At 39.2% G+C, this 23253-nt stretch overlaps 1 non-coding gene across 1 annotated transcript; it reads right to left on the minus strand.

Moving 5' to 3' along the window:
- Nucleotides 1–7755: 7755 nt before the first annotated feature.
- LOC133793132 (small nucleolar RNA R71) lies at nucleotides 7756–7861 on the minus strand. Its single transcript, XR_009874592.1, has one exon. It is a non-coding gene; the product is annotated as a small nucleolar RNA R71 (small nucleolar RNA).
- Nucleotides 7862–23253: the final 15392 nt, after the last annotated feature.

A 23253-nucleotide genomic window follows, 5' to 3' on the forward strand; every position in this document is an offset into this window, starting at 1 on the left:
ATATCTCCCTCCTTGATCCTCAACTGATGATAACCAGATTGAAGGTCTATCTTTGAGAATACCCTTTTTCCCTACAAATGATCAAACAAATCATCTATCACTGGCAAAGGATACTTATTCTTAATTGTTAACTTGTTCAGTATTTCTGTAATCAATACACATCCTCAAAGAACCATCCTTCTTTTTCACAAACAGAACTGGTTCACCTCATGGTGAGAAACTAGGTATGATAAAACCTAAGTCTAACAACTCCTGCAGCTGTACCTTTAGTTTTTTTAATTCTGTTGTGGCCATTCTGTAAGGTGCTCTAGACACTGGCTTCGTCCCTGGTGCCAATTCAATCACAAATTCAATCTCTTTGTGTGGTGGCAACCCTGGTAAATCTTCTGGAAACACGTCCAGAAACTCACAGACTAGTCTGGTCTCCTCTGGTTCCACTGGCATTACCTGAGTGGTATCAACAACATTGGCTAAGAATCCTATGCAACCTCCTTGCAATAGATCTCTAGCCCTAAGAACAGATATCATAGGTATACGGGGTCCATGCACAGTGCCAACAAATATAAAAGGATCCTCACCTTCAGGCTCAAAGGTTACCATCTTCCTTCTACAATATATGGTTGCCCCATACCTCACCAACCAATCCATACCCAGAATCATATCAAAGTCGGTCATAACTAAATCTATCAGATCAACTGATAACTTTCTGCCCTCCACTATCACTGGTAATGATCTGACCCATCTTCTGGATACTACTAGCTCCCCAGTGGGTAATAAGGTCCCGAACCCCACATCATAATAATCACATGGTCTACATAATCTATCAATAATTCTACTAGTAACAAAAGAATGTGTAGCACCAGAATCAATCAAAGCAGTATAAGGGGTTCCAGCACTAAAAAGTTGACATGTAACTACTGAGGGACAAGCCTCAGCTTCTGTCTGAGTTAATGCGAACACTTAAGCTGGGGCTGAGTTATCCGCCTTTCTTGCTCTCGGGCAATCTTTCTTTAAATGTCCTACTACTCCACATAAAAAAAACAAGCTTTTGCCCGACACTCCCCTAAATGGTGCCTCTTGCATCTAGGGCACTCAAGAAAAGTTCTCCAGGCCTCACTATCGCCCCGGTGGCCCATTGTAATGCCATGTGGTCGCCTGCTAGGGCCTGGAGCTGGGAAGGCATCAGGAGCCTTCCTCTTCTGATCACTAGGGCCTCCGCCCCTACTTGTACCCATAAATGGAGGCCCCACCCTCCTAAAGTCTCTCTTGGCTGCATTGTCCCGCCATATCTTGATCTCTGCGCTCTCAGCTGTGAGTGCCTTCTCAACCATCTGTGCATAAGTAGTAACTCTAGACACAGTGGTAATACGAACATCATGGGCTATTCTAGGCTGTAGCCCCTGGAGAAACCTCTCCCTTCTGGTCCCATCAGTGGGCACCATTTCCATTGCAAACTTTGCCAGTATGTCAAACTTTAGAGCATACTCAGTCACTGACAGACTTCCCTGAAACAGCTTGCTGAACTCTTAAGCTTTTGCATCCCTGTTGGCATCATTATAATACTTCTCATTAAACAGGGTCTGAAACTCTTCCCAACTCAGGGCATTAACATTTCTGGTCTGGGATATCACTTCCCACCAAATTCGGGCATCCTCCCAAAACATATATGTGGCACAAGCCACCCTCTCATTACCAGACACCCTCATAAAGTAAAGGATGGTGGTAACCAGGCTCATCCATTGCTCAACCTTAGCTGCATCTGCACTACCCTAAAAAACTGGAGGGTGTTGTTTCTTGAACCTTTCATAAAGAGGTTCCCATTTACATCCAGCCACTTACAACTGCTCAACTGTTGGCACCATTACAGATGGTGCCTCTGGCAAAACGTTCCATACAAGAACCTGTTGTTGTCTCAGAAGGTGGATTTCTTCTTCCTGCCTCATTACTCTGGCTTGTAAATCAACAAACAATTGCTGCCAATTATCAGGAGCTAGCTGAGGGGTCTAACCCTGGTCATTATCCTGACCCAGTCTATCATTCTGGCCCTGATCTTCCTGGCCAGTTGATGATTCTATCTGCCTTGGAAGCATACTTTCAACCTATACCTTGCTGCAATAATCAATGCGGCCAGTTAGGTAGTGATAACTAAACCTATTGCCACCTCATGGTCCAAGATCAAACAGAATCCATCCTTGTTCCATAATCATGCTAATAAGCATGTCGATTCATGATCATAACATTTAACATTTAGCACTTAACAATTAACGATGCTAATAAGCATTGTTGACGGTGAAATCTCGTCAATGAAATTAGATCAGAAAATTCAAAGGTAAGTATGGAGATATTTAGATAAGAACTTAGAATGAACTTATGGAAGGATAAACACAGATCAATAATGGGGGTGAGCCTTTGTATATTGCTTAATAGCTTGAGTCAATGAATTTTCCCACCCCTTATTCTGAGGGGTCCAGCTCTATTTATAGCTGGGCTCTGATGGCCCCTTATACATGGTGGTCCTATGGGACAAAATAGTACATGAGTACACTGTCAGGGTAGTAGCACAGGTGGTAGTGGTGTTGGAAGAGTGGTGGTCTGCTCTAGTACGTGTCAGGGGTCTGCAAAAGTACTCATGCCTTGGTATCATATTATGCCTCCACTACTTGTCGGGTACGGACCTCATAAGCGTGCTGAGGGAGTTTTGACCACGTACCATTCTTGTATTGCCACTACCTATCTGGCGTGGACACCGTATCCATACTCTAACTCTTCTTGATCTGTAGGCTCATTCCGTATCTCTTCTCACTCCATCTCGAATCGTTGTGAGGCCATTTCCTACCTTCCTTAACCGCACGTTCAAGAGGCCCTTGACTCTACTTCTCATGGGACTCACAGGGAAAGTGGTTCCCCGTTGGTGGCACTTACCTCAGGAAGAGAGGTAAGGCCTCTTCAATGAGGCCTGCTATGTGTGTGGTAAGGCATGATGCCTACGTATGAGATTAGGATCTCACCTTGTGAGACCATCGCTTTGCAGCCTTCATGTGCGAGGCCCATGCCGCGAGGCTTTTGGTGCGAGGCCAAGGGATGCTTGGTACGAGATCCATGCCACGAGGCACTTGGTGCGAGGCCAAGGGGTGCTTGGCACGAGACCCATGCCGCGAGGCCCATGGTGCGAGGCCAATGGGTGCTTGGTGCGTTGGCACGAGACGGGGCTCTTAGGCCCTTGGCACGAGACGCTTGTGGACGAGGTGCATGGCGAGGCGTGCATTGGCATGAGACGAGGCTCTTGGCGTGAGGCTATGCAGGGCGTGCCCCTCTTGGGCTCGAGATGCCTCCTCTCGCGAGGTGAGATGCCATCTGGGCAGGCGCACGAGACATCTCCTCTCGCGAGGCGCAAGGCCATCTGGGACAGGCGCATGAGACGCCTCCTCTCGAGAGGTGCGAGGCCATCTAGGACAAGTGCGCGAGACGTCTTCTCTTGCAAGGCGCAAGGCCATCTAGGGCAGGCGCGCAGGACACCTCCTCTCTTGAGGCACGAGGCCATCGGGGGCAGGCGCGCCAGATTATGGTGAGGTCATCTCTCGTGAGGCCTCTAAGGATGCGGCTGGTGCGCGAGGCAAGGCCACCACAAGGCCCACAGCACGGCTGGTGTGTGGGGCAAGGCTGCAATAGCCTCGGCATGGTTGGTGCACGAGACGCCTTGGGGCATCTTAGGGGCCGTGAGACGCTTGTCTCCTTATGGTTTCGCAAGGCCAGGCGCGCGAGGCTTACTTACTAGGTGCTCGAGGTGCTGGAATGCGAGGCTCCTAATGAGGGCCTACTAGGTGCACGAGGTCGAGGCAACTTCACGAGGCCTAGGGCGCGAGGCACTGGGCATGGCCAAGGTACCTTCACGAGACCCAGGTCGAGGTGCTTGATGCCTTGTGTGAGGGTCTTACAATGCGAGTGGGTCTTATGGGAGTTTGGACTTGATTGCTTGGGACATTTTACCGATGTGGAATCCTTATCCCTCATTTGGCATGAAGTGACTTTGTGGGGCCTAGGGTCTTGCAAATATGTGGCCTCTTGGTGGCACGTGATGACCTTCTAACTCTATAGCGCACTTGGCGCCTTCAGTGCCTCTTTGCCACTCACTTCAATAAGGGACTAGAAACCCTTTTTTTTCTTGGTGGATTTTTGGTATCCACAAGCATGTTCTAGCAATATCGGTGCCAATAAGCATGTTCCTGCTCACCATGTAGCAGTCAAGGGCCAGCCCTATTAGTGTATCTTATGCATGCAGGTAAAGCATTTATATTCTCTTTAACCAGTTAAACACATAACCACATAAATAGTTACTGAACCATGAGTCGAGCTTGTCTTCAGTGGCGAGTGTACATGCCCAACCAGTCTATAGGAACCATAAACCTTGGCACGCTCTGATACCAAGTTGTAGCGCCCTGGTTAGCCAAGACCATCACACTGTGTACTTTAAATAGTGCTTAACTCGCTAAACGAGTTATTAGGCCATAAACATGCATCTAAGTGTTATTAATGGACCAGGGTGAAAATATCGGTCAAAATGAATTGATATATTTTACTAAAAACGTTAAACTGTACATGGGATCCCATAAAAGTGTTTCCGAAGTTTTTTACAATCTAGAAAGGTCATTACAGTTCAAAAATTACAATCCGCCAACCTAAGCAGCAAAAATAGGGTTAAACCTTAGTTCCCCTGAGAAACACCTTGGTCGTGGTGGTCAAGCGGCTATATATGTACACGTCGCCACCTAAGCTTTCCACGTAGGGCTAGGTAAGTTTTTCTTTCCCTTTACTTGCACCACATAGCACCCACGAGCCAAGGCTCAGCAAGAAAACTTATTACTGCATGTATACAAGTATAAATAAATAATCATTTTGGGGCTTGCAGCCCTAATCAGATGATGACGATTAAGTCATTCTGGGGTCCTGTGCCCTGAATAGAAGACTAGTAAGTCATTCTGGGGTCCTGCGCCCTAAATAGATTACTAATGAGTCATTATAGGGTCCTGCACTCTGAATAGATGACTAGTAAGTCATTATGGGGTCCTGCGCCTTAAATAGATGACTAATGAGTCATTATGGGGTCCTGTGCCCTAAGCCATGTGACTATCAAGTCACCTGCGCCTTTTAGCCCTAGCTCTGAGTAATTAGTCATATACTAGCCAAGCGCTTTAGTTTTCTTCGACCAATAGGTCAGTCAAGCATTTAATGCTCATATTGATTAGATCTAATCATTTCGGCCCACGTTAATATGCTATTGCTGCTCTTGACTCATAAGTCAATTCCATACGACCAGAGCTTAGTACTATTGTCGATTGATTAGTGTTCAGAAGTATCATTTTATTAGTCTTAAAAGTTTAAAATTAATTGAGTTTTAATTAATATTTTCATGGATTTATTGCCATATGTTTTATATTTGAAAATATTAATTTTGATTTAATTTGTGCTTAATTTTCAGGAAATAAAATGTACTTTTGACACAAACAAAAAGAAAGAAATATAATTGAAAAGAATGATGATAAAGTGGTATTTTTGACAAGACTAGGCCCAAAATGGAGCCCAAACCAAAGTTTCAGCTGAGCCCACGTGTCCTTCCAGCCTCCAGTCGCGCCGCCGAAGTCGAGCCACCTGACGCATGCTGACACACCTGACGCACCTGAGCATCTGACGCCGTGGGTCCCACCAGCTGCCAGCCGTCTGACACTCCACGTCGCCATGCTGCTCCCCACGCCCCAACAAAGCAGCTGCCACGATCTGACTGCTGTCTCCCACTTGTCCCACTTTGCACCTATTTTGCAGCCATTTTTCCCACTCTTTAGTACACAATTTTAACACATTTTGGGTCATTTTTTTCACTATAAATAGAGGACCAAATGGAGTAAAAAAGAATCAGAATGTGGAAGGAATTGTTGGAGAGAAAAACACTTATTTCTTAATTTTCCTATTTTTCTTTTACATTTCTTTGAGTGAAAACAATGCCTATTTTAGGTTAAATTCTCTCGTGGAAAGGCTAGAGTGAAGTTCATGTTTCACATTATATTTTTAATATATTGATTCTTTATTTTGTTCTTCATTGCTATATCTTTGTTACAATTAAATTTATTTTCTTCTAATTTTTATTCTAAATTTATTAATGTCTTTTACATAAGTCTAGTCATGCTCTTCTTATGTAATTTAGGCTCTTAATTTAATTTAAGATATTTGTTATATTATATGATTTTTACTGTATTCTGCCATTGGTATTTTGTCGCTCTAAGGTATATAATATGATAAGTTTTTAAAATTAGAAGTTAGTATAATTTAATTAAAGAACATATTTTAAGGTGAGCTTTATTATATATATTTTCCAACTTTAATTAATGGTGTAGAATTATAGTTGAGTAGAATGAATCAATTTTATTAAAATATATATATATATATGTTTACATGAATGAAACTTATGTCTTCCATATTTTCTTTCTGATTCTAATTCATCGATTTTGTTTATTTAATGTTAAAAAAATTATATTCTTTTTCAAAGTTATATTATTTCAAAGTTTATTATTTTTAATTTACTAATCTTTCTTTTTACTTGTATTTTACTTCTCTGTGGATACGACATAGCCCGATTACTACTACGACCGCTTAGGAGTTATTGGGCGATATCAATTTTTGGCGCCGCTGCCAGGGAGGTAATTCTACAATTAAAGGTTTGCATAGTAAATTTTTTTTTTTTCTATTTAAAAAAAAGTAGTATAATTTTTTAATTTCTCTTTTATTTTATCTTTTCTTAGTAATTTTTATTTTTATTTATTCATTTTTTTTTATTTTATTTTTAGGTTTAGAATTTTATTTTCTAGATTTAGGTTTTTTCCGAAAAAAAAAAGCATATAATTTTAAATCATAAAAAAATAAAAAAAAATAAAAAGAAAGCATAAAATTTTATCAAATCATAAAATTTTAAAGCATAAATAAAAAAAAAGGTATTGAGAACATTTGTGTAATTGTGGAAATTAGTAAAAACCAAACTTGTTCTGTCTTAAAAAAATTGGTTCTTAAATAAGGTATGTGTTAGCGTTATCCTCCAACCTTTTCTAAGAACCTCGGGGAGTTCTAGAAAAGCTCTTGGGCCTAAAGTGGTACCTTGGCAGCCTTTCTAATTGGCCTGGGAACATTTTGGTGTATACTTATTACATTATTACACACTTGCGCTTATAATACTTACAAAATAAAAAAATATTTATGCCACGATACAGAGACGCACTAGGGAGATTTGTGAGACAACAAGTAGAAACTTTAGAAAACTCTCCTAGTTCGTCGCTTTCTTCCATTCGTTCAAACACTCCTGATTCACCGAGACTTCCTGAACCACCCACAATGGCTCATCAAGATGAAGTCCAACCAAGAACGCTACAGGATTATTTACATCCTACGCGTACAGCCACACCTTCATGCATAATGTATCCCAACAATATGCCAAATTTTGATTTCAAACCCGGCATGATTAACCTCTTACCAACCTTCCATGGGTTGGAAAATAAGAGTCCGTACGTGCATATACGGGAATTTGAAGAGGTGGTGACTACATTCAACAACCGAGCTGATGTCACCAACATTATGAGATTAAAATCTTTTCCTTTCTCTCTCAAAGACAAAGCAAAAAGCTAGTTGTATTCCTTAAGGTCTAGATCTATTGGAACATGGGACGAAATGACAAAAGCATTTTTTGCCAAATATTTCCTGCCCCATAAGACTAGCAGCTTGAAGAGGCAAATCTCTACCTTCATCCAGAAAGACCATGAAACTTTCCATCAGGTCTGGGAGAGGTTTAGAGATTTGATAAATCAATGCCCACATCATGGATACGAAAGCTGGCGTCTGATAAGCTATTTCTATGACGGTCTCACAACCGGACAAAGACAATTCGTACAAATGATGTGCAATGGCGAATTCCTTCAAAAAGATCCCGATGAAGCTTTCGAGTACCTCGACGATCTTGCTGAAAAGTCCTACACATGGAATGGACCGAGTCCTATGGACAAGCCACGATCAACTAGAATCTACCAATTAAAGGAAGATGACAACGTCAACAGCCAAATTGAATCATTGAGACAACAATTCGAGGCTTTCAAATCTCAAGAAAGTAGAGGAATCCATATGGTTGCAAAGGTAGAGACACGAGATCCATGCTTCATATGTGGAGGGACGGAACATCAACCGCAAGACTGCCCAACTCTTGGTGAGTTAAGAGGAGGAAATGAGGAACACTGCAATGCTTTAGGGGATTACAAGAAGCCTTATAACCCTTTCTCAAACACTTACAATCCCGGTTGGCGCAACCATCCAAATTTCAGCTGGAAGGATTCAAACCAAGCATCTGGGAGCCAATAGAGGTCTGAGCAGCAACAACCACCAAAAGCATACATTGCTCCTCAAAATAACATGCAGTCAAGTAATTCCCTAAAGAATACTTTGCAGATGCTTGCGCAAACCTAAACAGCCTCAACTCAAGAGCTCAAATCTTGTTTCACACAAATGGTAGAGGAAATGAAAGACATGAAAGTCCAAATGACAAAGCTAAACACTACTTTGGCAATTCAAGAGCATGGCAGACTTCCCTCCCAACCTCTAATCCATCAAAAAGGGAAACACATGGCACAAACCTCCTCCTTTGTAGATACAAATTTCAAAGAGATTAATGCCATCTCTACTCGAAGTGGTCAAAGTACGGTTTCACCGTTAACTAAGACAACGAGTACGTCAATGCCTGCTCCAAATGATGATGTGCTAATAAGCATTCCAGTAAAAGCACCCTTTCCTCAAGCTTTGAAATCCACTGGAAAGGTACTGGAAAATCATGGTGAAATCCTAAACCTTTTAACACAAGTGAAGATCAACTTGCCATTGTTACATGTGATCAAACAAGTCGGCTTATGCCAAGGTTATCAAGGATTTGTGCACCATTAAAAGAAAGCACCATGTCAAGAAAACTGCATTCTTGGCGGAACAAGCTAGCGCGGTAATTGACTGCAAGACACCACCTAAGTACAAAGATCCTGGTTGTCCCACCATCTCATGCCAAATTGGGGAGTAGGAATTTGGTCAAGCCCTTCTAGACTTAGGAGCAAGTGTAAATCTCATGCCATATTCAATATACTTGCAATTAGGTCTAGGAAACTCAAGCCCACATCCGTGGTGCTACAATTGGCCGATCAATCAGTTAAGAAACCTTGAGGAATAGTAGAAGACGTTCTGATTCAAATTGAAAATTTCTATTACCCTGTTGATTTTCTCATCTTGGACACTCAATCTGAAGTGAGTATATAGTCCAAAATTTCCATCATTCTCGGTAGACCTTTCCTCGCAACAGCAAATGCACTCATTAACTGTAGGAATGATCTCATGAAAATCTCTTTCGGGAACATGACTCTAGAAGTGAATGTTTTCCACATCAGCAAACAACCACCTGACAACGATGAGTGTTTTCAATCTTATCTGATCGACTTATTTCGGAAGAGATCGAATCAAAATACATGTCTAATCATTTTAATCACCTCTTCCAAATTTCAGAAAGTTCTGAGCCTGATGAGTCTGCAATCAACCCTGAAATCGTCAAACACTCACGGGCTAGAAGAACCATGTTTTGGAATCCAATCTTTGAGGAACTCCCTCAAGATCGAGAAACACCAAAACCATCTATTGAACAAGCTCGTCAACCAAAGTTGGCACAACTTCCCTAGGGTCTTAAGCATGTTTTCCTAGGAACTAACAAAACTTTTCCTATCATAATATCCTCTAAGATCAATGCCACACAAGAGTGCCAACTCATCAATGTGTTGCAAGAACAAAGAGATGCATTAGGATGGACGATAGCTGACATCAAAGATATTAGTCCTTTAATTTGCTCCCATCACATTCAATTGGAAGACGGGGCTATACCACGCCGTGACCCTCAAAGAAGATTGAACCCAACGATGAAGGAAGTAGTTAAGACTGAAGTCTTGAAACTTCTTGATTCTGGCATAATCTATCCTATTGCTGACAGTAAATGGGTCAGCCCAACTCAGGTTGTTCCCAAGAAATCTGGGGTAACAGTGGTACAAAATGAAAAAGGGGAACTTGTTCCTACCAAGGTCGCAACTGGGTGGCGCATGTGCATTGATTATAGAAAATTAAATGCATCCACCTGCAAAGACCATTTTCCACTTCCATTCATCGAACAAATATTGGAATGTGTGGCAGGTCACCCTTTCTATAGTTTTCTAGATGGTTATTCGGGGTATTACCAAATCGAGATTGCCTTAGAAGATCAGGATAAGACCACATTCACTTGTCCTTTTGGTACTTTTGCCTTTCGGCGCATGCCATTTGGCCTGTGCAATGCTCCAGCCACTTTCCAGCGATGCATGATGAGCATATTTAGTGATATGATCGAGAAATGTATGGAAGTATTCATGGATGGTTTGACAATCTCTGGAGATTCCTTTGAATCAAGCCTTCTCAATTTAGAGTCTGTGCTTAAACGTTGCAAAGAGAAAGGCTTGGTACTCAACTGGGAAAAGTGTCATTTCATGGTGCCATCAGGCATAGTCTTGGGGCATGTCGTGTCGGAACGAGGAATTGAGGTTGATCAATCAAAGATTGAACTCATATCAAAGCTGCCCACCCCCAAGACTGTTAAATACATTCGATATTTTCTTAGGCATGCAAGATTCTATAGGAGGTTCATACAAAAACTTTCGACAATTGCTCGCCCTTTGTCAAACCTCCAAGAAAAATATGTTGTGTTCAGTTGGACACCTGAGTGTGAGGAATCTTTCCGAACGCTCGTTGCAAAACTCACTTCCGCCCCTATCATTCAACCGCTAGATTGGAACTTACCGTTCGAAGTCACGTGTGATGCTAGCAATTATACTATAGGGGCCGTCTTAGGTCAAAGAAAGGAAGGGAAGCCCTTCATTGTTTATTACGCAAGTAGAACTCTTAACAGTGCTCAAATGAACTATTCTACCACTGAAAAAGAGTTACTTGTTGTAGTATTTGCACTTGACAAGTTTCGTTCCTACCTGATTGGTTCACCTATCACAGTCTTTACGGACCATTCTGCCTTAAAATACCTCCTTTCCAAAAAGGATGCTAAGGAGCGTTTAATTAGGTGGATCCTTCTGTTGCAGGAATTTGATCTGACCATAAAAGACAAGAAAGGAGTTGAAAACGTGGTAGTGGACCACTTATCTTGTCTTGAATTTTCTGATTCCGTTGATGGCCTAGCCATTCGAGATGACTTCCCTGATGAACATCTCTTCACAGTCACTAAGTTTCCATGGTACGCTCATATCGTTAATTACTTAGTAACTGGCGAACTTCCAACTGCATGGAGTGCACAAGATAAACGTAAATTTTTTATCGAGGTTCGTAACTTCTATTGGGACGATCCATATCTATTTAAGTATTGCTCCGAAAAAATTATGAGACGTTGCATTCCAGATGATGAAATATTTAGTGTTTTGAACTTTTGTCATAATGAAGCTTGTGGTGGTCATTTTTCTATGAAAAAGACTGCTGCAAAAATCTTACAGTGTGGTCTTTATTGGCCACTTTGTTCAAACACACTAACAATTTCTGTCGATCATGTGAAAGGTGTCAGAAATTAGGTGCCCTGTCCCGACGACATATGATGCCATTAAACCCAATTCTTGTAATAGAAATATTCGATTGTTCGGGGATAGACTTTATGGGACCATTTCCACCTTCTTCTGGCTACCTTTACATTCTCCTCGCCATAGACTATGTCTCAAAATGGGTGGAAGCTGTGCCTTGTCGAAATAATGATAATACAACTGTTGTGAAATTCTTAAAGGAAAATGTGCTATCTAGGTTTGGCACACCACGAGCTATCATAAGTGATCAAGGCACCCATTTTTGCAACTATTCTTTTAAGACCTTAATGCAAAAATATAGTGTAATTCATAAGGTTGCATTGCCTTATCACCCACAGACAAATGGCCAAGCTGAGTTAGCCAACCGAGAAATTAAACAAATTTTAGAAAAGACGGTTAATCCTGACTGCAAAGATTGGTCCTCATGACTTCTCGATGCTCTCTGGGCATATCGCACTGCTTACAAAACTCAACTTGGTATGTCTCCTTATAGGCTAGTCTATGGTAAAGCCCGCCACCTTCCTGTTGAGCTAGAACACAAAGCTTATTGGGCAGTTAAAAGCCTAAATTTTGATCTCAAGGCAGTAAGACTCAATCGTAAGCTTCAGTTGTCAGAAATTGAAGAGTTAAGAAACGATGCTTATGAAAACTCTAGGATCTACAAGGCTAAAATGAAAGTGGTTCATGACAAGAAAATCCTAAGAAAAGAATTTGAGCCAAACCAACGAGTACATCTTTATGACTCTCGTTTGCATATCCACCCTGGCAAGCTGAGATCAAGGTGGACTGGCCCATATGTTGTGAAATCTGTCTTTCCCAATGGTGTTGCTGAGGTCATAGACCCAACTGATGGGAGAGAATTCAAAGTAAATGGCCAACGACTAAAACACTACATAGAGAGGGTGACCCAGCCTGAAGAAGTCACTCTCGTGGAACCAGTTTACCAAGTTTGAGTAGTGTTACAAATTGTTTGTACATAGGTTTGTTTTCTGTTTATTTCCCTTTTGTCATTTTATTTTATTTGTTATCATTTTGTGTTTTCAGTTTTTCATGTTTTAGAGAATCAATATTCGCTCTATCACTCGATGCTCACTATCCAGGTGTTCTATTTCTCTGCTCTATTACATTTATTATATATTGAGACATTGAGGACACTGTCAGATTTTGGTTGGGGGGTGAGCATATTCATGCACGTTCATGTTGATTTTTGTCATATTAATATTTTCACGGTCAAATTTTTTAAAAATTACTTATTTATTTTTGCAAAATGTTACTTTTGAGTCAACTTTTGTTATCTGTATTACTAAGAGTTTCTCTATAGTTACTTAATGCACATGCCAAACATTGTGGTAAGATGGTTGATTAGCACATATTTGCTTAGATATATTCCTAGTTTAAGAATCCATACTTTTCTGTGAGAGTTGAGACTTGAGAAAACAACTTTAAAATTGTTATTGATTCTAAGAAATGGTTATAATTATTTGGGCAAGGTATTGTGGTATGAATGGATGATGTTTTAGGGATAATATTTTCTATAGACAAATCTTATTAGAGAGCCTTTTATTATGTTGTTCATGAAAAAGAAAATGAAAAAAAAGAAGAAGAAAAGAGAAAAGAAAAAAGAAGAAAAAAAAAAAAGAGAAAGACACAAGAGCAATATTTCTATCATTTTCAATTATGTTGTCTCTTGTGTCCAAAAAAAATGTGTGTTTATTAATTTCATGTTTTATTGTATGGCTCTTAGAATAAATGTATAGATTGTCTATTTAACTTAAAATCCCGAAAAACTGGTTTTGTGGTACTCTTTATGGTGGTTGTCCAAATAGTTAATTTCCTATCTTCGTTTCAATAATTATTTAAGAGTTTGTCCTAAATATATACCCATTTGATGAGTGCTTACTTCTTTTCCAACTCCATGAGTGAAACCCTTAAAATTTAAATATTTTAAATTACATGAGAGGTTAATGGAGTTGGACTTTTACTTGGCATAATTTCGAAGGCTTTATGTGTTATGGTTTGCGGTAAGAAGGTTCAAGTTTGGTGCACACACTCACAACTCTAGATTTATTCAAAGTAATTGTTGATAACTCTTGTTGACTTGTTACTAACATTTTGTGTCAATACTTAAGTTCTTTTATAATTTTTGACCAGAAATATATCATGTTGACATTTATCATTTCGCTTGAATTGCTAGAGACTAGCAATAAGTTGGTTAGGGATTGTGATTAGTGTTCAAAAGTATCATTTTATTAGTCTTAAAAGTTTAAAATTAATTCATTTTTAGTTAATATTTTTATGGATTTATTGCCATATGTTTTATATTTGAAAATATTAATTTTGATTTAATTTGTGCTTAATTTTCAGGAAATAAAATGTACTTTTGATACAAACAAAAAGAAAGAAATATAATTGAAAAGAATGATGATAAAGTGGTATTTTTTACAAGACTAGGCCCAAAATGGAGCCCAAAGCAAAGTTTCAGCTGAGCCCACATGTCCTTCCAGCCTCCAGCCACGCCGCCGAAGCTGAGCCACCTAACGCACGCTGACACATCAGAGCATCTGATGCCGCGGGTCCCACCAGCTGCCTGACGCCGTCTGACGCGCTAGCCACCCGAGCCAACCAATGCACGCCACGTCGCCATGCTGCTCCCCACGCCCCAACAAAGCAGGTGCCACAATCTGACTGCTGTCTCCCACTTGTCCCACTTTGCACCTATTTTGCAGCCATTTTTCCCACTTTTTAGTACACAATTTTAACACATTTTAGGCCATTTTTTCACTATAAATAGAGGACCAAATGGAGTAAAAAAGTACCAGATTGTGGAAGGAATTGTTGAAGAGAAAAACACTTATTTCTTAATTTTCCTATTTTTCTTTTACATTTCTTTGAGTGAAAACAATGCATATTTTAAGCTAAATTCTCTTGTGGAAAGGCTAGAGTGAAGTTCATATTTCACATTATATTTTTAATATATTGATTCTTTATTTTGTTCTTCATTTCTATATCTTTGTTACAATTAAATTTATTTTCTTCTAAATTTATTAGTGTCTTTTACATAAGTATAGTCATGCTCTTCTTATGTAATTTAGGCTCTTAATTTAATTTAGGATATTTGTTATATTATATGCTTTTTACTGCATTCTGCCATTGGTATTTTGTCGCTCTAAGGTATATAATATGATAGGATTTTAAAATTAGAAGTTAGTATAATTTAATTAAAGAACATATTTTAAGGTGAGCTTTATTATATATATTTTCCAACTATAATTAATGGTGTAGAATTATAGTTGGGTAGAATGAATCAATTTTATTAAACTATATATATGTTTGCATGAATGAAACTTATGTCTTCCATATTTTCTTTCTGATTCTAATTCATCGATTTTGTTTATTTAATGTTAAAAAAATTATATTCTTTTTCAAAGTTATATTATTTCAAAGTTTATTATTTTTAATTTACTAATCTTTCTTTTTACTTGTATTTTACCTCTCTGTGGATACGACATAGCCTGATTACTACTGCGACCGCTTAGGAGTTATTGGGCAATATCACCGATCATGACTGATAAGTCAGAGCTTCACAACTAGTACTAAACACCATTTCCGTTTCTGACTAATAAGTCAGTGCCATTCACAAGTAAATAGTGCTGCCAGGCATTTACAATACAACCAATGTCCATATATAAAGCACTCAATATGCCTCATCAATAATCATGTATGTCACATACTGGGTGCAGTTTACTTACCTCAAGTTCGAGCGTAAAATTAATAAAGAACGAACCTAGAAAATGATCTTGTAATGACCCAACTACTTAACCTTGGACCATTAGAACTACTAAACATAACTATTACTTTAAAGAACATATACATAAGAAATAATAATAATAACTTTATTAAAACTTCAACATAATATTGCGGAAATTACAAAGTAAAATAGAATTTTGGTATGGGTACCCATTGTTTAAAACATAAAACATAATTTTAAACTAAAGAAGATTGTTTACAATACTAAATGCGGAAAATACATAGAAATATAATTTAAAAACTAAAAATAACGTCATCCTCGATCGACTCGCAGCCCATTCATTACATTCATCCTCAATACACAAGTCAAGCCACCAAGAATCCTCTCGCCTTCGTATCTAGTTTCTTGCATCACACTAAAAGAAAAAGGAGTGAGCCTAATGCCCAGCAAGGAAAAATATACTAACACATAACATAAAACATAAACATATGAATATAACAAAAACATATACTATAAAATATATATCACAACTCAAAACCATGTACATGGTAAACATTGGGGTTTACTATCTAAGCAACTATAAGCCTCAAAATACATTGAGGTTTGCTAGCTAAGCAACTATAAACCCCAAGAAACATAAAAGTATTGGGGTTTGCTATTTAAGCAACTATAAACCCCAAGAAACATAAAAGTATTGGGGTTTGCTATTTAAGCAACTATAAGCCCCAAAAACATATATATCATAACATATCATAACATAACATATTATAGCATAATTATAACATATAAGCATATAAAAAAACTATCATATTTTCCTTACCAAAAGCCGGGATATTTGAGAACAAGAACAGGATTAGAAAACTCCTATAAACCAACAGTAGAAAAAGGTGAGAATCTCTAAGAATAGAGATGAATATGAAAACTAAACCATCAAGAAGAAACTTACCAAAAAGGACCTTAAGTTTCAAGAACTTAAATACCTAATCAATAATCATAAACAAGAGTTAGGATCTGAATAAAAGAAACTAAAGAAAACTAAAGGATTATAAAGAATTGAACTTAAGGAATAGGAATACCTTGGTTGATCTTATAGATTGATCTAAACCTCAACACCGAAATCACACTATATCTCACTTCCCAAGTGTTTAGAAAGCTTAGAATGATAAAGCTTTTATCCCAAACCCAAGTATATCTCTCTATACTAACACTAGAACCTTGGAGGCTTTGATCACGTACTTGAAGAATGAAGAAAATGGCTGAGCACTAGGTCCTATTTATAGAGTTTGAGGAGTGAAACTATCCTATTAAAAAAAATCCTTAAATAAACATGATTATGACAAGTGTCATGCTCTTAGTGGTTCTGGAAGGTTCTAGAGTTTCTAGATCTTTCTTTTATTAAAAAAAATACTTAATTTCATTCTAACTATAATCCAAATTTAAATTTAAATAAAATAGAATCCTAACTTCTAACTTCCTAAATCTCGTAACTCTAAACTCACATGTAGTAAAATCAACATAACTGGAGCTGTAGGATTCCAATTTATACCATCTTTATACCGTTCGAAAGCTAATTCAATTATCACCATTTTTTTAGAAATACTATTTTTAGAAATTCATAATATAACTGGATCAAAAATAGGTCGGAAGTTACAGTACCCTAAAGTTACAGAAAATCTATTTAATTATCTAAATAACAACCTAATCCACAAATATCTTAACTAACCATAAAATAACAAACTCTAATTCCCTAGGCTGATTTCGAATTTACAAAGCCCAAAATCTTATTGGGCTTTTGGGCTTTATGTAGGCTCGATCCATAACACTTTTTAATAATATCATAATTAATTTATTCTTATGAAATCACCCCCTTCTCCACAAACAAGACTACTAATATCATAAACCTATACTATACTATAATAATCATAACTACTAAAAAAATTATACCTTATGTTATAATTAATATTCTTAAACTATAGATTAAACTTATAAAATCCATAACTGTTGCTACGAGTTTCCAACTAGGGGTGCACATCGGGCGGGTTTGTCAAGTTCGGGTTTATCGGGTTCGGGTTAGTCGGGTTTCGGGTAGAATATATTATTACCGAACCCGCCCGAAGGAGGGGTCAAGTGGTCGGGTGCGGGTCGGGTTCGAGTCGGGTGTGGGTTACTAATCATATCATATCTCACAGACAATATAAAAATATAATATAAATATATATAATTAAATTTATATATATAATATAACTAACTGATTCTTCCAATATATATAATATATATCAGAAAAAATATAATATAAATATATATAATTAAATTTATATATATTACCTTACCTTGGCTTGGCTTTGCAAGGAGACCGAACCTAACCCACGGACAGAGAGGACGAACCGCGCCACTGCCGAGCCTAGCTGTCGACCGAACCCACGGAGGAGACGAAAGGGGGAGGAGGGAGCGGCGACTCTGGTCTGACATCGGCGTTTCGCATTTGGGGCTTGCTGGCGGTGAGGCGCTGCTGAAGGGAAGGAGTAGGGGATGAGGGGGTCGGGGGGGGGGGGGGGGGGGGGGAGTCGTGGCTTGCTTTGCTGCTGCTGGGTTGGGGTTTGGCTTTTTTAGTTTAGGTTATTTGATAAAACTAAAAAAAAAAAAAAATGAAATATTACGGGCGGGTTCGGGTTTAACCCGAACTCGATATTTGCCTAAGTATCCAACCCGAAACCGACCCGATGAAGCTCGGGTTGAGCCCGAACCCGACTTGAAATGTGCGGGTTTTTTGTTTCTCTCGGGTGTCTCAGGTGAGGGTCGGGTCGGGTGGTCGAGTTTTCGGGTCAAAATGTGCACCCCTATTTCCAACTAAGTCCCGACTTGAACCAAAATCAACGGAATCTAACATACTACAAACTAATACTAACTACTACTACTACTACTACTATCTAGCTAGTTAAGTAAATATTCTGAGACTCTACAATTCTCCCCCACTAAAAAGAATTTTGTCCCCGAAATTTACTTATCAAACAATTCCGAATACCGGGCTAACATGTCTTCCTCCAACTCCCACGTTGCCTCCCGTTCATAACTATTACTCCATAGGACCTTGACTATCAGAAAACTCTTAGACCGTAATTCTTTCATCCTTCTATCTAGGATGCTAGCTGGTCGTTCCTCATAACTCAAGTCTTTCTGAAGTGCTATCGTATCATACTTGAGGACGTGATATGGGTCTGACACATATCTACACAGCATCGAGATGTGAAATACATTATGACTATCTGCTAAAGCTGGTGGTAGGGCTACTTTATATGCAACTGTTCCCACCTTGTCCAATATCTCAAAAGGACCTATAAACCGGGGACTAAGCTTGCCTTTCTTCCCAAACCTCTTCACACCTTTCATAGGAGATATCTTTAAAAGACATGATCTCTGACTTTGAATTCCACATCACGCCGCTTGGTATCCGCATAACTTTTCTGACGACTCTGAGCAGTGAGCATACACTTTCTAATCAGCACTACTGCATCCTGAGCTTCTCTAACAACTTCAGGTCCAAGAAGTTGCCTTTCTCCTACTTCGTCCCAATGTAACGGCGATCGACATCTCCTTCCATAAAGCAACTCATAAGGGGCCATCCTGATTGTTGACTGATAGTTATTGTTGTAGGAGAATTCTATCAGTGGCAAATACTTACTCCATGATCCTCTGAAATCAAGTATACAGGCGCCAACATATCTTCTAAAATCTGTATGGTACACTTGGACTGATCGTCTGTTTGAGGATGAAATCCCGTTCTAAGACTTAACTTGGTACCCATGGCTTGCTGCAAGCTTCCCCAAAATCTCAATGTAAACATTGATCCTCTATCGGACACTATTGTCTTAGGGATTCCATGCAATCTTACTATTTCTTGAACATAAACGTTTGTGTATTGTTCTGCTGTATATGAAGTCTTGACAGGCAGAAAATGAGCTGACTTGGTTAATCTATCTATTCCTACCCAAGTTGAATCATGCTGCTTATTCGTTCATGGCAAACCCGTCATGAAATCCATGGCTATGTCGTCCCATTTCCATTATGGAATACTAAGTGGTTGCAATAAGCCTGTAGATCGTTGATGTTTTGCTTTCACTTGCTGGCATACTAAGCATTTAGACACATACTCCGCTACATCTTTCTTCATTCCTGGCCACCAATACATTGTCTTAAGATCGTGAGTCATCTTGGTTGACCCTGGGTGAACTGAGTATGGGGTATTGTACACTTCTTCTAAAATCTTCATCTTAATCCCTTGATCATTGGGCACGCATACCCGATCCTTATATCTCAAGAACCCCTGTCCTGATATTGAAAAATTTGTGGCCTTGCCTTCTTTAACTGCATCCATATGTGCTACTAATGTGCCATGCCCTTGCCCGATCCGTATATCTTCTAACAGACTTGACTGGATGGACAAGTTAGCCAATTTACCAATGACTACTTCTATTCCAGCGTTGATCAGATCCTGCTATAGCGGCTTTTCTATTCCAGCTAACGCTGCTAAACTTCCATAGCTCTTCCTATTCCAGCAACTACGTTTGCCTTTCCCGGGTGGTATAGGATTTCGCAGTCATAATCCTTCACTAGTTCTAACCACCTGCACTGCCTCATGCTAAGCTCCTTTTGAGTGAAGAAATACTTTAAGCTTTTGTGGTCCGTATAAATCTCACACCGTTCTCCATAAAGATAATGAGGCCAGATTTTTAATGCAAAGACCACTGCTGCCAACTCCATATTCTTTGCTGGATAGCGTTGCTCGTATTCCTTCAACTGCCTTGAGGCGTAGGCTATCACCTTGTCATTATGCATCAACACACAACCCAATCCTTGCTTCGACGCATCACAGTAAACTACAAACTTGTCTTTGGGTGTCGGTACACAAAGTATTGGTGCTGAGCATAGCTTATCTTTAAGCAACTGGAAGCTTTCTTCACACTTATCCGTCCAGTTGAACCTTTGTTGTTTCTGGGTCAGGTTGGTGAGTGGAGTGGCTATCTTAGAAAAGCCCTCTACGAACCTCCTATAATAACTTGCTAATCCCAGAAAGCTCCTTACTTCAGATGTGTTCTTTGGTCTTGGCCAATCCTTCACAGCCTCTACCTTTGATGGGTCTACTGCAACTCCGTCCTTGGATATAATGTGCCCGAGGAACGCCACTTGCGAAATCCAAAACTCGCATTTCTTGAACTTAGTGTAGAGTTGATTCTCCTTTAATCATGACAAAATCAACCTCAAATGTTCCTCGTGCTCAACTTCGTCCTTGGAGTATACTAAGATGTCGTCGATGAACACTACAAGGAATTTATCTAAGTAGTCCTTGAAGACCCTATTCATCAAGTCCATAAATGCGGCTGGAGCGTTGGTAAGACCAAAAGACATAACCAAGAACTCATAATGCCCATAACAAGTTCTAAAAGCTGTCTTAGGAATATCTTATCCCCGCACCTTGAGCTGATGGTACCCGGACCGTAAATCAATCTTTGAAAATACGGTCGCACCTGAGAGTTGATCGAACAAGTCGTCAATCCGGGGTAGTGGGTACTTATTCTTAATTTTTACCTTATTCAGCTTGCGGCAGTCTATGCACATCTGCATGCTTCCATCCTTCTTCTTCACAAATAGAACCGGTGCTCCCCATGGCGAATGGCTTGGTCTAATGAAGCCCAAGTCTAGGAGTTCTTACAGTTGCGTCTTTAACTCCTTGAGTTTTGTAGGTGCCATCCGGTATGGTGCCTTGGAGATAGGCTCGGTGCCCGGTACTAATTCTATTGTGAAGTCAATTTCCCAAGTCGACGACAACCCTGGCAAGTCATCGGGAAATACCTCTGGGAATTATCTTACAATACAGACATCTTCAACCTTAAGTGGTGTTTCCTTTACCACATCCGTGATCCTGGCTAAGAATGCTTGACACCCTTTTTGCTATCATTCTTTGGGCTTTGAGATATGATATTAGCGGTGTACGTAGTCCGGAAACTTGTCCCATGAAGCATAATTTCTGGCCGCCAGGAGTCTCGAACATCACCTTCTTGTGTTTGCAGTCGATGGTCGCGTCATGTTTTGCTAGCCAGTCCATACCTAGTATCACGTCGAAGTCCTTGATCTCCAGTTCTATCAGGTCTCCTTCTAGTTCTACGTCCTCAATCTTGATTGGTACGCCTCGTACTATCCGTGATGATAGAAATACTTTGCCTGAAGGCAACTCGGTTACAAACCTAGTTCTAAATCTTTCACAAGGTTTGTCTAGTTTTTCTATCATTCCTAACGAGATATACGAATGAGTGGATCCCGAATCAAATAATGCAGAACATATATTATTGAGGATAGAAACCTGACCTGTGACCACCTTATTGCTAGTATCAGCCTCTCCTTGGGTTAGGGCAAAAACCCTGGCAGGAACCATCTTATCTTCCTTCTTCCCTTCTGACTTGAGCTGAGGATATTCTTTCTTTTGGTGTCCCTCTTGACCACGGTTGTAACATCCTTTGGTGTTTGCCCGGCATTCCACAGTTGTTGTCGTTGTTGCTGTAGCAGCTCTTCCACTTGTTATCGTAGCCAAACAATTTCTGCGGTGATGTAAACCGGCGGGGGCGCACTTTGATTAGCAACAGTAGTGGTAGCACGCACTTCTCTTCTGTGAACTGGAGGGGCTTCATTAGTCTCAGGAGCGACGTTGGAGGCATTGACATTTGTGCGTGCAGACCTTCTGAGCGACATCTTCAGCAAAAGTTCTAACAGTCGAGAACATATTAGAACTTACCCTAATAGGCTCTAAGGCAAAACTTAATCTAAGCAAACATAACTCGAACCTATTAATTATGACTTCTTATGAAAAGAATTATACAAGCCTTCTTTATAATTAGGGTGTGTTTCTAAACTTAGAAGAATAAGCCATCTTTATAATTTACTAAGTTTGTTTCTAATCATCCTATATGACTTAATTCTCAGGCTCGAAACTCGTCATTGTTCCAAAGTTAACCATATTGAGGGAGGGCTGGGATCAGTAAAATCGTTCCCACTACTATGGCTCCCTAACTCTCAATATAGAACCCGATCCATTGATTTGTATCCACCCTCACCGAACTTGGTCATTATTTATTATATTTATTATTTATTATGATTGTAGAAAAAATCAAACTCATACATGTCATTCAAAAATAACAATGATATTCATTTAGAAAAAGGTTTTCACTAAAAACAATCATAAATGCAAAGATAATAAATAAAGAAAACAAACTAATTTACAAATATTCTTAACTGAAGACATAAGGGATAAAACGTTAACTAAACACATAATCATAACAATTATAACATAAACACTTACATTGGCGGTTAAATTCGGAGCTTGAGCGTGTGTATCAAGGAGAACTTCATGCAAATGGACCGTTGGCTCTGATACCAACTGTAATGACCCAACTATTCTAAGACCTTGGACCATTAGAACTACTAAACATAGCTATTACTTTGAAGAACATATACATAAGAAATAATAATAACTTTATTAAAACTTCAACATAATATTGTGGAAATTACAAAGTAAAATAGAATTTTGGTATGGGTACCCATTGTTTAAAACATAAAACATAATTTTAAACTAAAGAAGATTGTTTACAATACTAAATGCGGAAAATACATAGAAATATAATTTAAAAACTAAAAATAACGTCATCCTCGATCGACTCTGTAGAGTCCAAGAACTTTACTTAGCTAGTTAGATAGTAGTATTATAGTATTAATAGTATTATCTTTATGACTATTGATTTTTGGTTCTGACCGGGAATTATTTGGACACTCATAGTAGTACTTGTAGATTTTCTAAGTTTA

The sequence above is a fragment of the Humulus lupulus genome, chromosome 7, assembly GCF_963169125.1.
Source record: "Humulus lupulus chromosome 7, drHumLupu1.1, whole genome shotgun sequence".
Taxonomy (NCBI): Eukaryota; Viridiplantae; Streptophyta; class Magnoliopsida; order Rosales; family Cannabaceae; genus Humulus; species Humulus lupulus.